The sequence below is a fragment of the Notamacropus eugenii genome, chromosome 6 (genome assembly GCF_028372415.1).
Source record: "Notamacropus eugenii isolate mMacEug1 chromosome 6, mMacEug1.pri_v2, whole genome shotgun sequence".
NCBI lineage: Eukaryota > Metazoa > Chordata > Mammalia > Diprotodontia > Macropodidae > Notamacropus > Notamacropus eugenii.
In genome coordinates, this window is record NC_092877.1 from 211,537,049 (window position 1) to 211,550,950 (window position 13,902).

The 13,902-nt window shown below is 40.3% G+C and overlaps 1 long non-coding RNA gene across 1 annotated transcript in view; it reads right to left on the reverse strand.

Moving 5' to 3' along the window:
- Nucleotides 1–2,965: 2,965 nt before the first annotated feature.
- Nucleotides 2,966–13,902, reverse strand: part of LOC140512659 (uncharacterized) — a 48,701-nt gene continuing 37,764 nt past the window's right edge. Inside the window, exon 5 of the long non-coding RNA XR_011969871.1 lies at nt 2,966–8,427. This is a non-coding gene — a long non-coding RNA (uncharacterized lncRNA). The remainder of the gene's footprint in view (nt 8,428–13,902) is intronic.

Here is a 13,902-nt window from a genome sequence, read left to right on the forward strand (position 1 = left end):
ATTCTTTGTGACCCCATTTTAGGTTTTCTTGGCATGTATTGGAGTGGTTTGCATTTCCCTCTTCAACTCATTTTATAGATGAAGAAACTGAGGCAAACTTGCCCAGGGTCACATAGACAGTGTCTGAGGCCAGATTTGAGCTCAGGTAGATGAGTCTTTCTGACTCCAGGTCCAGTACTCTACCTACTTTGCCACCTAGATGCCTCATCAGGGGTCACCAGGGAAGTCAAATAAGACAAAGGAGTAGTTCTGTTACGCTTTTTTGACTTTAAAAGAAGAAAAGAAAGTGAGAGGGAAAAGAGCAAACTAGAAATAAAAGGGAGAATTTATTTCACATAATTTGGATGTGCAAATAGAATATACACTGGAGGAAGGAGTACCAGAGGAACACTGCTTGAACCTTGAGGATGAAGGGCTTTCTGTGGAGCACGGGTTAGACTTTATTTTGCTTGACACCCAAGCAGAGGCTGGGGAACCTGTAACCTTGAGGCTGTCATATGTGGCCCTCTAGGTCCTCAAGGGTGACCCTTTTTAAAAAAAATTATTTTAATTTGTTTTCAGTTTTCTACAATCCCTTCCATCAGTCTTAGATTTTCTCCCCCTCTTCCCCCTCCCTCCCTGAGATGGCATGCAATCTTATATAGGTTCTACACATGCATTCGTATTAAATACATTCTCACATGAGTCATGTTCCATGGAAGAATTAAAATGAATGGGAGAAACCATGAGAAAAACAAGGGTGACCCTTTGACTGAATCCAGACTTCACAGAACAAATGCCCTTAGTAAAAGCCTCTGTCAAAAGGCTGCACTTGAGGACCTAGAAGGTCACACATGGCCTCTAGGTCACAGGTTCCCCACTCCTGAAGCGTACAACTGAAAGCAAAGGTTAGAAGCTGCAGAAAGGGAAATTTTGACTCAATATAAAGATAATGATTTCCTAATAATTAGAGCTAACCCAAATGAGAATGGGCTACCTTTGGCTCTTCTACTACCACCATCTATAGCTCAGAGGCTCCAAGACTGCACGACCCCTTCCTGGGGGTGTTTTAGAGGGGATTCTCGTTTGGGTCTGGGTTGGATGAGATGGCCTCTGAGGTTCCTCCCAACATACGAGTTGGAAACTTTGCCAGTACTGTGCATCACTGCTCAAACTGTCTTCATCTTTCTTCCCACATGACATTCCATCTCCTCTCTCCTTATCTTTGCACAGAATGTCTCCTCTTCCTTCAATTCATTCCCTCCTCAACCTCTGCTTCTTAGAATTCTGTCTATTTTAGAGCAAGAATCCCCTTGAACGATCTTTCCCCGATTCCCCTCGATTGCTAGTGCCTGATTCTCAAGTTACTTTGTATTTATTTTGAACACGTCGTATTTACACTCATGTATGTACAGATTGCTTCCATTTTTACCTGTATTTTTAAACAATTTTATTTAAAGTTTTGCTTTTCAAATTCTATCCCTCCCATCCCCCCTCTCCGCAAGATAGTAAGCAATCAGATATAGGTTATACATGTACATTATGTAAAATATTTCAATGTTCGTGATTTTGTACAAGTACACTAAAATAAAAGAGAAAAACAAAGAAAGTGAAAAATAGCATGTTTCAGTCTGTATTCAAACAATATTGATTCTGCCTCTGGAAGAAGATCATATGCTTCACCATTAGTCCTTTGGGATTGTCTTGGATCATTGTATCGCTGTATTGTATTATACTGAATATTGTTACGTATGGTTACACATACACACATATATACACACACACATATGTGTGTATATGTGTGTGTGTGTATGTATGTATGTATGTATGTATGTATATAAAGACTTCTTGAGGACAGAGAGCATTTCATTTCTGTCTTTGCTATCCCAGAGCCTAGTTCTTACAGAAGGCGCTGAAGTGCTTGTTGATTAATTGTTTATTTATATTTGTGTCAGTTCAGACAAGCCTTACTTTGTTTCTCGGAACTCCCTATATTAAGTTCTTCCTGCACAATTGTGTTCCATTAGTTTCATACGCTATCATTATTTCCACCATTTCTCAGGTGATGGGCACCTATCTGGCTTCAGGCGCTTTCCTATCACAAAGTCTTGCTATGAATATTTTCTATATGCCAGGCCTTTGTTGCCATCTTTGATTTTCTAACAGCCCATACCAAGTAGCTAGATTACTAGTCCAAAGGTGTATGGAGAGTGTATAGGCATATAGTCACGTTTCTTGCATAAATCCCAATTGAAATCCAGAATTTCTGCATGGTTTCACAGCTCTCCTAATTGTGTTTGTCGAGGATCGTGATATCAGCGAAATGATGACATGACTTGCAGTTGACTTTAATTTGAGGGAGGGAGGACTGTGTAAGGTCACCAGCTTCACTTTCTCCTCCAGAGTCATCTGGATGCAGTGACCAGATATTCATCAAGATGACTGGAGATGGCCCAGGATACAATGGGAGACCCTGGTCCTTTTAGGCTAAGGTATTCTCAGGTACTCCCTTAGAGTGAGGTCATGCCCATTCAGTGAAGAGACCTCTTTAAGAAGTAGTCAAGGGATAGCCCCTTTAATTAGAAAAAAAATAATCAAACTGGGAGGGAAAGACAGTCAGGGTTGCTGTTCCAAAGAGAAATAGTTACCATTGATATGGACTCTAAGCAGGAAGGACCCCAAAAAACCGAACCAGCTATTAAGTGGAGGTTGGGCAGGGACCTGTTGTGGTCCAATGTGTGAACTTCAGAGTGAACTGGGAGGGAGGGAGGGAGGGAGGGAGGGAAGGAAGGAAGGAAGGAAGGAAGGAAGGAAGGAAGGAAGGAAGGAAGGAAGGAAGGAAAGAAGGAAAGAAAGAAAGAAAGAAAGAAAGAAAGAAAGAAAGAAAGAAAGAAAGAAAGAAAGAAAGAGAAAGAAGGAATGAAGGAAGGAAGGAAGGAAGGGAGGAAGGGAGGGAGGGAGGGAGGGAGGAAGGAAGGAAGGAAGGAAGGAAGGAAGGAAGGAAGGAAGGAAGAAAAAGGAAACTAGCCAGTAATCCCCAAGTTCACTGGGCAGCTTCTCACCACCAAAATTACCTTCCTTTGGAGAGGAGAAGGAAAGTGAGAGGGAGAGGATGAGTTGAGTTGCCCAGCTGGCTGGGTCCCCATCCAGGCAGCATCAACATGCATATCTTCCAATAGCCCCTCAAGCATTGACTGTTGCATCTTTTATTTCATATTTGTTCATTGGCATGGAGTATGGGGAAACAACTGTTTTGATGTGCATTTCTCTTACTATTTATTAGTGTTTCAGTATGATCATTTATAGCCTTCAGTTCTTTCTTTGGGGTTGGATGTTCTTCAGAAGTATCATGCTAACTATAAAAGAGAAAAACTTCAACAAAACGAAGGAGGCAAAAACTCAACGTCTTGTCTCTTCTTTTAAAACTCTCACCCCAAATTCTTCCTTTACTTATTTCTTTGTCTCCTTCTCAAAGGGATGGAGTGCCATCCTGCTGACTATGGGTCCTCTTTGGTGTCTCACCATGGCCTGTCTTCGGAGACTTAGTCTTATCTTCTAGACCATCATACCATCAGTATTTAACGATCCTGAATCCTATTCCCTCAGCTTTCTGCTCTGTTTCCCAAGGTGACTGTGCATCTACTCCAGTAAACTCATTCATGCTAATGTTAAATAAGTAATAATGGCTTACTGTGCTGCCCCTTCAAGTAACACATCCATGTAGGGAATCTTCTGTAGACTCAACCATTTAATCTAAAGGATTCTCTCTCATATTGAACTTTTTAGGCACCATGGTAGAACACAAGGAAGGGGTAAGGAGAGATGGGAATAGGAGCATCTTTTAGACCACCTCAAGCCACATCATGGCCACAGATTTACCCTTGTCCCAGCTGACCACCCTTTAAGTCTTGTAAATGTTGACCTTTGGAGACCTTTATAGTCCCTTGAAGTTGTAGAATTCTCTTGGTCTATAAAACCCTCGTAGCAAGGGGATAGGGTGAAAAAAGGTGAGTATTGATGTAAACTGATTTCCACTTCTGGAAAAACAACTCAAAGTAACAGTCAGTTGTATCATAGAAACAGCAGCATGTGGTTTATGGGCTGCTCCTGAAAAAATAGCAGTTGTTGCTCAAAGAGAATTTTTGCCATTAGGAAGGTAGGCTTTCAGCAATTCCTCTTCACCTAAAAACTCAGTTTCTGCCTTCCCAGGGCAACGAAGAGCCTCTTCTAGAATTTGTGCCTCTACTCCAGAGCTGAGACCAATTTTAATACATTTCCAAATCAGCCACTAGGGGGCAAGTAGTCACTAATACGGATTCATTCCCTGGCAGCGGATTTTTGTCTAAATCTTTATATGGAGCCACATCTCCTTTCTGGCTCGCTCTCTACCAAAACACCTAATAAATTTCTTTCTAAACCTATGTTGGATTTTTGGGTTTGTTCTCACAAACAATTCTCTCTGCAGTAGATTTTTGTGACAGTTCTCTCTCCTACTTCTCCATCTATCAATCCAATTGATCCTTCCCAGTCTCCTTTGCTGGTTCTTTTTCTGTGTCATGGGTGTTTCCCAATATGTCCAATATAAATGCTCATTATTTTTTCCCCCAAAACTCTCCTCTTTTCCCAACTTCCTTAATTACTATTGAAGGTACTGTCACCCTCCTAGCAACCTACAACAACTTCTGTATCTTTCTCCACTACTCATTCTCATTCATCTCACGTATCCAACCTATTGCCAAATCGTGTCATTTCTACCTTGGCAACCTCTCTTTAAATCATTCCCTTCTATGCACTCACCCAACCCCTGCCCTAGTTCAGGTCCTTGTTATAAAGGCCTTCTAACTAGTCTCCTTGCCTCAACCCTCTACCCGTTGCAATACATCTTCCACTCAGCTTCCATGATAACTTGGAGAATGCAAAAAATGACCATATTTCTCCCCTTTTCTTTTTTTTATTAACTTATTTATTTTTAGTTTTCAACATCCACTTCCATAAGTTTAAAATTTTCCCCCCTCCCTCCCCAACATGGCATGCAATCTGATATAGGCTCTGCATGTACATTCCTATTACACATATTTTCACATTAGTCATGTTGCACAGAAGAATTATAGCAAATGGGAGAAACCATGAAAAAGAAAAAACAAACCAAAAAGAAAAAAGTCTTTGCTTTGCATTCAGACTTTATAGTTCTTTCTCTACATGTGGATGCCATTTTGCATCAGGAGTCCTTTGGAAATGTTGTAGGTCCTTGCAGTGCTGAGAAGGGCTAAGTCTATCAGAAACAGTCCTCACACACTGGCTGTTACTGTGTGCAGTGTTCTCCTGGTTCTGCTCACTTCACTCAGCATCAGTTCATAGAAGTCTGTCCAGGCCTCTCTGATGCCCTCCTGTTCATCATTTCTTATAGCACAAAAGTATTTCTTCTCCCTTTTTCAACGAACACCAGTGGCTCTCTATTATCTCAAGAATCAAATGTAAACTCCTGTGTTTGTTATTTGAAACTCTGCATAACCTCAATGCTTCCTAATCTTTCCAGTTCTACTACATGTTTCTCTACTTTGTACTCTGCGAGCCCACTTAAATATGACATTAAATCTCCCATCTCTGTGCCACCCCCTGTAATGCTCTGCCTCCTCACATTTGCCTTTTTAAAATTTCCCTGGCTCTCTTAAAGATTTAGCTCAAATCGCCCCCTTCCAACCACTCTATCTTGTATCTTTTTAGTTACTGACATGTTATCTCCAGTGTAAGTTCCTTGAAGACTCTGTACACCAAGAGCTCAGCACAATGCTGCTCTGTAGAAAGAACTTAATAAATGCTTGATTTGACAGGGGTAGTAATATTAACTCAAAAAACAAATAAGAAAGAAAGAAAAGAGGGTCAATGAGGAATTGAAAAGGTACACAGGAAAAAGGAGAAGGAATGCAGAAAAGGGGACATGCCAGCAGGAGAGTTAAAATTTAATATATACTTTTAAAAGACTTTAAGTTCACAGTTGCTTAACAATCCTTTTTTCCTAATCTTCTTTGTAAATTGAAATATTCATATTTTGTCACTGTTTAAGTTTATAACAAAAGAGAAAATTTATATTACAGGAGATACGATCAGAATCTGAAAACTCCAAGCAAGAAAGGAAGCAAGGTTGTAGCCATCTCACAAGCCCTCCCTGCCTCGTCACCCAGCAAGATGATGAAAAACCAGGTGGTTTGGAGGAGGCGGTGCAACCCCTAACTAATAGGTAGTTACTATTATTATTGTTTTAATAGCTTATGGGAAACAGAGCTGGCCAAATCATTACTACCCTGTTTCCTGCAGGGGCACTTTTGTTTCTCCCTGGGTTTATCAACTCTAAATCTTTTTTATACAGGATTCATGCCTCAAAATAGAGGACCTTTATACCTCTGGCCTGTCACAACAAATGGTTGATACTTTTTTGGGAAGTGAAGTGATGCAGTCAGAAAGACACATTTTCATGAGTTCAAATCTGGCCTCAGACACTTGGTAGCTGTGTGAGCCTGGGCAAGTCATTTAATTCTATTTGCTTCCTCATTTGTCAAATGAGCTGAAGAAGGAAGTGGCAGACCATTCAATATCTTTGCCAAGAAAACCCCAAATGGGGTCCACAAAGACGAATGAACAACAAACTAATTTTTTCGAGATAAAGTCAAAGACGTTTAAACCAATTAAAATCTTTCAAAGCTTTTGTATGACTTTAGATTTCTTGGTATGAGACATCTTTTCAATAAAGCCAACAATTCATTTCTATTCAACAAAGATTTATTAAGTTCCTAGGATATGTAAAAACACTATTATGAACCTGTGGAAGCCTATTAAAATTTTCTTTTTTAATTCAACTAAAATATTAAGAAGTAAACATTTCTCTAGGCTAAAGTTCTCCCTGTCTTAACTGGAGGTAGGATACTTAATTAGTATTTAAATCAAATTTCTCGGGAAACCATGTTATCCTCTAAAATTCTTTCCTACCTTTCTCTTAGGGCTAACTTTTTTTTTTTTATGAAAGTGTGAAAAAGGTTAAGAACGCTAAGGCTCTGGGAAATGATTTAAGAGTAACAAGACTTAGAACAAGACCTCATGTCTAGTTAAGATCAATGTTTCCTTCTTCCCCTAGGTAGTCTGGAACTCCCTTGATTAGATCACCTGAGAGCAGCAGAGGGACATAGCCAGAGGGGAAAAGGTACTGGAGGGATTGAGTGGGTTTAGGAAAATATTATCCAAGATTAAATGAATATTATTCTGGATGGATGAAGCAAAATATTAACTTCTAACTTATTCTAAGGCAAATAAATGTTTTAACAGACAGTGAACTTTTTCCTGTTCAAGAACCTTATAAACTTAACTTTAGATGTCTTTTGTGGGACATATCCAAGGTCAAGAGGGCATGGACATTTCTCTCTAAGCTAAAAATGCTTGAATTTAGAATATTGTCAAATTAATAAAAATCCCTTCTGGCAGGCTTATGCCTACAACACAGAGCAAAGCATTAATATTTTTTCTTCAACAAATACGGCCTTTATTCCACTTGATAAAACTGGAGTGAGATAGGTGGTTTTTAAAAATGTCTAATTTTTATCTTAGTTTAAGGGACACAGAAGTTAACAAAGAATATTTGTATATGAAGATCTCTCTGTCTCTCTTTTTAAACTGTAATTGTATCTTACATATGAATTTAATTGGTTTTGTTATTAAAGGGTGTCCCCGAAGTGTTAGAGTGGGTTTTAAGCTTAAGCTTCAATAAGCTGAAAGCTGCTCAAAGACTTTTGGGAAAACCTGTATTTGAAGTTAATAAGTTTCACATTTGTATAACCCTTTAAAGTTTTCAAAATACCCTTCCCTACTGTTTGGGTAATAACTTCTGCTAGGATCTGTGTCTATGGGGTGGGGGTGGGGGGAAGGAGGAGCTTTTTGCCCCTTTATTTGTTGTACCATCTGATCATATCCCTTTTGTTCTGAACTACCAAGTCTTCCAGCTGGCCAGCAGAACTAAACAAGTTAGTGTGGACATGTGAGTTAACTATTTTGTGTTAATGCTGAGCCACAGAGAGTGAGATCTAAGATAGCTTGTCCGGGGGTGCCCCAGGTGCTATCTCTGTAAAATGAGGATGACAGCATCGCTACGACTTGTTTCATGAAATGATGACAGAGCACTACATGAACATGAGCTATTGTATCACCTTTGTAAGTGTCACTCGGGTCCTTAAAGCCTGTACACAGGGGACTGTCTCCTTATTGGTGGACATGGATACTCCACTCTTGAGAAGGACTGGGTGGAATTGGGAAGAAGAGAGCTTTAGCTTTTGTCAGTCTCCCTTCAGGACTCCTGGAGTGCCAGTCTTCTTCAGGACTCTTCAAAAAGGAGACTCCTTTGGGACTGGCCAAACTTCAAGTTTCTTCAAACGCTAAATCACGTTACGCTCTCCTGGCTTCCAGCTTCAAGGGAGAAGATGGAAAAGGTCAATGCCATCTCAGGTTACTAAAAGGAAAAGACTGATAAGACATGAGAAGAACTGACAGGCTCCATAACGTCCCTATTCTTAGCTTGCTACAATATAGACTTGGGGGAATTTCCCCTGGAGTGAGATTCAGGACACACTCTCTTTGTTGAGCTAAATTATCTCACTCCCAATGGGAGAGCTCCCTCATTCTGTACTGTCCTATGCAGACCTACTCTGATTTCTGCTTCGTTATGATTTGGATCTTTTTTTTTTTCTATTTGTTATGTGTTCATTTTGGAATTGGTAGGGTCAAGTCTTGGATATAGAGCTTTGGATTCCCTCTCCCCCTAGAAATGACAAAGTGATCAGAAGTTAGATGGAATCTGATCATATCTCCTCAGACAAACAATATTTAAGGGAAAGGAGGGATATACTTCTAGTCCAGTACCCTTTCTTTCTGAGAAGGATAGAGTCACCTCTGGCCAGAACTTAATGTTTTCTCTCCTGGAAGCAATGAAAGTATTCCTTGGAGAAGAACACAGGGAGAACAGGCTAGAGAAGTCTATTCTCCCTCTCTTTGAACCACAAAATGACAAGCTCCAAATACTTGGGCCCCTTTCTACACATGGGACCTACCCTTACTCTTTCTAGGTACATAGGAAATCTAAGAGTTCTTTTCATATGCAATATTTTTTTAAAAAATTATTACTTGGAGCAAGTAGTCTCCAAACCTTTTTTGATTACCTTTTCCATCAGTAGAAAATGTTTGAAACATACTCCTAGTTGAAATAACGATTTCAATAAAGTAGTAGGATTTAAAATAAACTCATGAAAATCATCAGCTATTCTGTATATTACCAATATCCATCAACAAGAAGAAATAGAAAAAAAGAAATTTCTTTCAAAATAACTACGCATAAAATATCTGAGAGTTTAGCTACCAAGCCACACTTGGGAATTATATAAAAACTGCAAAACACTACTTATAAAAATGAAGACAAACTTAGATAATCAGGGATATTAATTGCTCATGGTTGGACCTTGACAATATTATAAAAAGGCAACAGATTCAGCAATTAATAATTAATGGGAAAATTTGGAAAGAATAGTTTCTGTTTAGTGATTTTGGAAGATGGACAGCAAGGGGAAAAGTGAGTATAAAGTGATAAATGGAAGTAATGAGTGTCAATGTATCCTAGGAGTTTGGCTGTAAAAGACAAGGGACATATAGGACAAAAATCTTGACTTCTGAGTTGTATTCTGGCCAATGGAGAACTTAGATGGCTGCCAATATGGGCAGCTAAATGGTGCCATAATGCATAGAGTTCTGAAGTCAGGAAAATTCATCTTCCTGAGTTCAAATCAGGCCTCAGACACTAACTGTGTGACTCAACCCTGTTTGCCTCAGTTTCCTCATCTGTAAAGTGAGCCGGAGAAGGAAGTGGCAAACCACTTCATTCTGTTCGCCAAGAAAATCCCAAATGGAGTCACAAAGGAGCCAGAGACTACTGAATAACAGCAACAAAAAAAGAGATAGATATAATTTGCCCAAAATCACACAGCTAATAAACGATGAAAGTAGAGTCTAAGTCTTCCTGCTCTAAATTGAATATTTTTTTCCTTAACACCATGGCAAAGGACATACATTCTGAGTAGCCATAGAATAAAAGGCACTGTGGTATAATGAACAGAATTCTACATCTAGAGTCAAGAGGTCTGGGGCTACATCCCACCTAGAACTCCTCATAGCTGTGTGATCATGGACCTCTTCTGAAAATGAGACTTGTATTATCTATTTCAGAGACTGGTTGTGAAGAAAGCACAAATCCCAGCACTATAGAAAAGTCAGCTATTATTTGAAGGCAGGGATTTCACCCCCTTTATATTTCCAATGCCTTCCCCCTAGTTGGTACTTTTATAAAATGTAGATTGAGTTGAGTTCTTTTAAAGTTGTGCATGTGCGTGTGTGTGTATGTGTATGTGTGTGTGTGTGTGTGTGTGTATTTAGGGCCATCGTAAAGTATTCTGTATGGAACTGAGTTTTCCCTCCATATCAGCTCACTAGATCTTTACCAGATGGGGATTCAATTCAATTAACCCTTTATTCAGTCCCTACTATGTGTCAGGTGCTGTGATAGGTGCTAAGGATAAAGAAACAAAAATGCAGTAATCCATGGCCTGAATTAGCATGCAGTGGAAACACCTCTGTACATAGACAAGTAAATGGGAAGAAATATTGAAATGAGAGAAAGTAATCAACAGCTAAGGGAGCCAGGAAAGGCCTTGGTATAGGAAATGGAACTTGAGCTATGCATCAAAAGAAAACAGGGATTCCAGGAAGCTGAACTGAGGCAGAAGAGGATTCTATCCCAGGAGACCTTCCTATGGAAAGGCATAGAACAGAGTATGTAATATAAGGGGCAATGTAGCAAGGTTCTGGAGCTACTATCCCAGCTTGGAAGACTGGGTCCCCAGAAGAGGGTCCTCTCAAGGCTCTAGGGGTAACTCTGAAGGGTTTTTTCTAGAGCTATAGCTTACTAATCCCCAACAGTGTGCTTCCCACCATAATTATTTGTTGATTATCAATTAGTCAGCCAGTCAATTAGCTTTTAGAAAGAGGTATTTCCTAAGTTGATATGATAAGAATAGTCTGAACAAACATCCTCCCCTCCACCAACCCCTCAGATCTGTGACATACACTAGTAATTCAGCAGCCAGGGGAAAGAGGGATCAAATATGGCAGCAGGGTCCGCTAGTTCCTGGAAGTTCTTTTCTCCCCTTGGTGAGGTGCTCATGAAGTTCTCCACAGAAGCTTAGCTTTTCTGGACTCCTCATGGAGCCATGGGTCTGCCTTCCCAAAGTGCGGCTCCCCATGTAGACGTTGCTAGTGGCCACTATTGTCCCAGGAATCAGTGATGAAGGAAAGGGGGAGAAAAAAGGGGGAAGGGGAAAATAAACTCAAAATAAAGGTGTTTTCCTTTCCATCCCTAAGCACTTAATTCTCAGAGGCTCTGTTAGAACAATCACTCTTGATTCACACTCACTCCATTTTCTTGTCTCAGAGATAAGGGAATAAATTGGATTTTGATTTGTTTTCTGTTTTATAGACAAACCTACAAGACATGGCAAAGTTCTTTCAGTCCATCCAAACACTTTCTAAATCCAGTTTATCTAAGGTTCTTTGTTTGCTGTTAATCTAAAGTCTTAGGTTGATTGGTTGATTAAATATATTCTCTTTGGTTGAGGTAGCAGCTTTTTTCCCCCAGTCACTTCAAAGGGGTGGAGTGACTTGATTGATTTACCCAATGAAGCCCACCCTTACAGGAGAGAATCCAACTTGACTTCAACTTACTTTAGGTGAGAGGAGTAATGAGCACTCAGTTAGGAAAGATAGGTTGGAGTCAAATTGTGAATAGTGATAATTTCCAAACAGAATAGTTTGTATTTTATTCCAGAGGCAAAAGGGAACTATTGAATTTTCTTGAGCAGAGTACTAACCCATGGATCTGTTTGAGTGAGTTGTTGTCCTTCCTTCTGAAAGAGGACCAAAATGGCATCACCATGATAAAGTGAAGTTTCAGTGTGTCCGACTGTGGCTGATCAGACCAGTGTGGGCTCGGAATGCTCTACAGATTGGGCACAGATAGTCCGTGTGAACATTTGGGGTGGATACTCCAAATTTGAGCATCCTACGTTTCCTTTCTGCTGTCTCAATTCTGCTGAAAGAGCACAGCACCCTTTCTGAGGTGGGCATGCCATGCTGAGCAGTCCTGTGCCAGTGTCTCCCATGTCGCACAATCAAATCCAAAGCTCTTGAGAGAGACTGCGAGAATGTCTTTGTATCACTTCTTCTGACCACCACATGATCACCACCCCATGCGAGTCCTCCATAAAATAGTCTTTTTGGAAAGCATATGTTTTGCATTCAACAACATGCTTATCAGTTCAGTTTGAGCAAGGACGTCAGCGTCTGGTACCTTATCCTGCCAGGTGATTCTCAGAATCTTCCTAAGATAGTTCAAATGAAAGCAATTCAGTTTCCTGGCATGGCGCTGGTAGACTGTTCATGTTTCACAGGCATACAACAATGAGGTCAGCACAACAGCTCTGTAGACCTTCAGTTTGGTAGTCAGTCTAATACCTCTTCTCTCCCCAACTTTTCTTCAGAGTCTCCCAAACACTGAGCTAGCTCTGGTAATACATGCATCAACCTCATTGTCAATGTGTACATCTCTGGAAAGGTCAGTTGGATTAAAGTTGGATTAAAAAACACCTACCAAGGCAAGTGAACTTATTCATAGCATTCAAAACTTCTCCATTTGTTGTAACTCATGGTTCCACCTATGGGTGGTGTAGTGGTGGCCAATGGACCATCTGTGTTTCCTTGGTATTAACTATTAGGCCAAAGTTAGCACAGGCAGCAGAGAATTGATCCATATTTTGTTGCATCTCAGCTTCAGAGGCTGCACTGAATGCACAATCATCTGCAAAGAGAAAATCATGCACCAACACTCCCTCCACTTTGGTCTTGGCTTGTCGCCTTTTCAAATTGAAGAACTTACCATCAGTACGGTAGTTGACCTTGATGCCGTGTTCATCCTCATTGAAAGCATTTGTCAACATGGCTGAAAACATCATGCTAAAAATCATGGGAGCGAGCACACAGCCCTGTTTCACTCCATTGGTGACTGGAAAGTCAAGAACATTGTCCATTATCCAGAACCTGGGCAAACATGTTATCATGAAATTGACATAGAATACTGATGAACTTCTCCAGGCAACCAAATTTTGGCATAATTTTCCATAAGCCCTCATGACTAAGAGTGTCAAAGGCCTGGGTCAGATCTACAAATGTTGTGTATAGACCTCTGTTCTGCTCCTGGCATTTCTCCTAGAGTTGTCGGGCAGCAAATACCATTATCAACTGTTCCTCGTCCCTTTCTGAAGCCACACTGGCTCTCAGGTGGATGATCACCTTCCAGGTGAAAGATCAGTCTATTAAGGAAGACTCTAGAAAGAATCTTGCCAGCAATGACTTGGAGAGAGACCTCCCTGTGATTGTCACAGGACAATCTATTCCCTTTACCTTTATAGAGATGGACAGTGGAGGCATCCTTGAATTTCTGGGGGATAACCTCCTTTTACCATCTTGTATCTATTTAGAAGCTGTGTGGATTCAGAGACCTGAGTCAGAGACACTAATTAGGAGGCTATTATAATAGTCCAGACCAGAAGTTGAGCCAAGTAGTCTGAGCTAAGGTGGTGGCTAGGTGAGTGAAGGGAAGGATGTGGATATAAGAAATATTGTGTTGGTAGTAGTGATAAGACTTTTCAAGTGATTACATTTGGGAGGTGAGAGAGAGTGAAGATTTGATGACTTGGAGATTGTAGACATGGGTAACCAGAAGGGTAATGGTACCTTCAATAAAAACAGTAAAGTTAGGAAAGGGGGGTGGATTTTGGGAAGATA